Below are 4371 nucleotides of genomic sequence, written 5' to 3'. Positions count from 1 at the left end.
TGTTAGTTTAAGCTAGGTAGCGTCGTGAAACTACCAAAAACAACGTCATCTAACGAGATAGTGTTGTTTTATTGCGAGTACGAAACTGCGATAGGTGAAATGTTGTGAAAGCACACAAAACGGCATGAACAAGCCAAATACTGCGTGTTGTACCGTTACAAGTGCGAAACTGCTATGTTGTGATATTCTCGTTAAAGCGCATGAAAGCATCGTGAAACCTTAAAGAACGATGTCATTTAGCGAGATACAGCGTTCTGTACTGCAATAAGTTGAAAAACTGTGAGGTTATGCAAATATCCTAATTGTGAACGAAACAGTGTAATAGAGCATTTTTTAATACAAGTGCGAATGTTAGGTTAGGTTAAGATATGAACCGTCGTAAAACCGCATTATTCAATGTCACTTAGTGAGATGCAGTGTTTTTCACCATTACAAGTCGGGAACTGCGATATCTAATGTGAAAGCGCTTGCAAACGTCGTTAGGTTAGGTTAGGTTAGGTTAGGTTACGTTAGGTTAGGTTAGGTTAGGTTAGGTTAGGTTAGGTTACGTTAGGTTAGGTTAGGTTAGGTTAGGTTAGGTTAGGTTTGGTTAGGTTAGGTTAGGTTAGGGTATGTTAGGTTAGGTTAGGTTAGGTTAGGTTGGTTTAGGTAAGGTTAGGTTAGGTTAAGATATGAACCGCGCTAAAACCGCATTAAACAATGTCACTTAGTGAGATGCTGTGTTTTTCACCATTACAAGTCGGGAACTACGATATCTAATGTGAAAGCGCATGAAACCGTCGTAATCTTGTAGAAAACATTGTAAAGTTGCGAATAAAACGTTTTCTAACGATAGAAGTGCGAAGGTTAGGTTAGGTTAGGTTAGTTTAAGCTAGGTAGCGTCGTGAAACTACCAAAAACGACGTCATCTAACGAGATAGTGTTGTTTTATTGCGAGTATTAAACTGCGATAGGTGAAATGTTGTGAATGCACACAAAACGGCATGAACAAGCCAAATACTGCGTGTTCTACCGTTACAAGTGCGAAACTGCTATATTGTGATATTCTCGTTAAGGCGCATGCAAGCATCGTGAAACCTTAAAGAACAATTTCATTTAGCGAGATACAGCGTTCTGTACTGCAATAAGTTGGTGAAAAACTGTGAGGTTATGCAAATATCGTAATTGTGAACGAAACAGTGTAATAGAGCGTTTTTCAATACAAGTACGAATGTTAGGTTAGGTTAAGATATGAACCGTCGTAAAACCGCATTAAACAATGTCACTTAGTGAGATGTAGTGTTTTTCAACATTACAAGTCGGGAACTACGATATCTAATGTGAAAGCGCATGAAACCGTCGTAATCTTGTAGAAAACATTGTAAAGTGGCGAGTAAAACGTTTTCTAACGATAGAAGTGCGAAGGTTAGAATAGGTTAGGTTAGTTTAAGCTAGGTAGCGTCGTGAAACTACCAAAAACGACGTCATCTAACGAGATAGTGTTGTTTTATAGCGAGTATTAAACTGCGATGGGTGAAATGTTGTGAAAGCACACAAAACGGCATGAACAAGCCAAATACTGCGTGTTCTACCGTTACAAGTGCGAAACTGCTATATTGTGATATTCTCGTTAAAGCGCATGCAAGCATCGTGAAACCTTAAAGAACAATGTCATTTAGCGAAATACAGCGTTCTGTACTGCAATAAGTTGGTGAAAAACTGTGAGGTTATGCAAATATCGTAATTGTGAACGAAACAGTGTAATAGAGCGTTTTTCAATACAAGTACGAATGTTAGGTTAGGTTAAGATATGAACCGTCGTAAAACCGCATTAAACAATGTCACTTAGTGAGATGCTGTGTTTTTCACCATTACAAGTCGGGAACTGCGATATCTAATGTGAAAGCGCATGAAACCGTCGTAATCTTGTAGAAAACATTGTAAAGTAGCGAATAAAACGTTTTCTAACGATAGAAGTGCGAAGGTTCGGTTAGTTTGAGTTATGTTAGTTTAAGCTAGGTAGCGTCGTGAAACCACCAAAAACGACGTCATCTAACGAGATAGTGTTGTTTTAATGCGAGTACGAAACTGCGATAGGTAAAATGTTGTGAAAGCACACAAAACGGCATGAACAAGCCAAATACTGCGTGTTGTACCGTTACAAGTGCGAAACTGCTATGTTGTGACATTCTCGGTAAAGCGCATGCAAGTATCGTGAAACCTTAAAGAACGATGTCATTTAGCGAGATACAGCGTTCTGTACTGTAATAAGTTGGTGAGAAACTGTGAGGTCAAGCAAATATCGTAATTGTGAACGAAAAAGTGTAATTGAGCGTCTTTAGATACAAGTGCGAATGTTAGGTTAGGTTGACATATCAACCGTCGTAAAACCGCATTAAACAATGTCACTTAGTGAGATGTAGTGTTTTTCAACATTACAAGTCGGGAACTACGATATCTAATGTGAAAGCGCATGAAACCGTCGTAATCTTGTAGAAAACATTGTAAAGTGGCGAGTAAAACGTTTTCTAACGATAGAAGTGCGAAGGTTAGGTTAGGTTAGGTTAGTTTAAGCTAGGTAGCGTCGTGAAACTACCAAAAACGACGTCATCTAACGAGATAGTGTTGTTTTATAGCGAGTATTAAACTGTGATAGGTGAAATGTTGTGAAAGCACACAAAACGGCATGAACAAGCCAAATACTGCGTGTTCTACCGTTACAAGTGCGAAACTGCTATATTGTCATATTCTCGTTAAAGCGCATGCAAGCATCGTGAAACCTTAAAGAACAATGTCATTTAGCGAGATACAGCGTTCTGTACTGCAATAAGTTGGTGAAAAACTGTGAGGTTATGCAAATATCGTAATTGTGAACAAAACAGTGTAATAGAGCGTTTTTAAATACAAGTGCGAATGTTAGGTTAGGTTAAGATATGAACCGTCGTAAAACCGCATTAAACAATGTCAATTACTGAGATGCAGTGTTTTTCACCATTAAAAGTGGGGAACTGCGATATTTAATGTGAAAGCGCTTGCAACCGTCGTTAGGTTAGGTTAGGTTAGGTTAGGTTAGGTTTGGTTAGGTTAGGTTAGGTTAGGTTAGATTAGGTTAGGTTGGGTTGAGTTGGGTTAGGTTAGGTTAGGTTAGGTTAGGTTGGGTTAGGTTAGGTTACGTTAGGTTAGGTTAGGTTACGTTAGGTTAGGTTAGGTTAGGTTACGTTAGGTTAGGTTAGGTTAGGTAAGGATAATTTGGTTAGGTTAGGTAAGGTTAGGTTAGGTTAGGTTAGGTTGGGTTGGGTTGGGTTAGGTTGGGTTAGGTTAGGTTAGGTTACGTTAGGTTAGGTTAGGTTAGGTTACGTTAGGTTATGTTAGGTTAGGTTAGGTTACGTTAGGTTAGGTTAGGTCAGGTAAGGTTAGGTTACGTTAGAATAGGTTAGGTTAGGTTACGTTAGGTTAGGTTAAGTTAGGTTACGTTAGAATAGGTTAGGTTAGGTTACGTTAGGTTAGGTTAAGTTAGGTTAGGTTAGGTTTGGTTAGGTTAGGTTAGGTTAGCTTAGGTTAGGTTAGGTTGGGTTGGGTAGGGTTAGGTTGGGTTGGGTTGGGTTAGGTTAGGTTAGGTTAGGTAAGGTTAGGTTAGGTTAGGTTAGGTTTGGTTAAGGTATGAACCGTCGTAAAACCGCATTAAACAATGTCACTTAGTGAGATGCAGTGTTTTTCACCTTTACAAGTTGGGAACTGTGATATCTAATGTGAAAGCGCTTGAAACCGTCGTAATGTTGTAGAAAGCAATGTAAAGTAGCGAGTAAAACGTTTTCTCACGATAGAAGTGCGAAGGTCATGTTAGGTTGAGTTATGTTAGTTTAAGCTAGGTAGCGTCGTGAAACTACCAAAAACAACGTCATCTAACGAGATAGTGTTGTTTTATTCCGAGTACGAAACTGCGATAGGTGAAATGTTGTGAAAGCACACAAAACGGCATGAACAAGCCAAATACTGCGTGTTGTACCGTTACAAGTGCGAAACTGCTATGTTGTGATATTCTCGTTAAAGCGCATGCAAGCATCGTGAAACCTTAAAGAACGATGTCATTTAGCGAGATACAGCGTTCTGTATTGCAATAAGTTGGTGAAAAACTGTGAGGTTATGCAAATATCCTAATTGTGAACGAAACAGTGTAATAGAGCGTTTTTTAATACAAGTGCGAATTTTAGGTTAGGTTAAGATATGAACCGTCGTAAAACCGCATTAAACAATGTCACTTAGTGAGATGCAGTGTTTTTCACCTTTACAAGTTGGGAACTGTGATATCTAATGTGAAAGCGCTTGAAACCGTCGTAATGTTGTAGAAAGCAATGTAAAGTAGCGAGTAAAACGTTTTCTAACGATAGAAGT

The sequence above is a fragment of the Rhipicephalus microplus genome, unplaced genomic scaffold (assembly GCF_043290135.1).
Source record: "Rhipicephalus microplus isolate Deutch F79 unplaced genomic scaffold, USDA_Rmic scaffold_54, whole genome shotgun sequence".
Taxonomy (NCBI): Eukaryota; Metazoa; Arthropoda; class Arachnida; order Ixodida; family Ixodidae; genus Rhipicephalus; species Rhipicephalus microplus.
The sequence above is the reverse complement of the archived record's forward strand: the minus strand, read 5'-3'. Positions refer to the sequence as shown.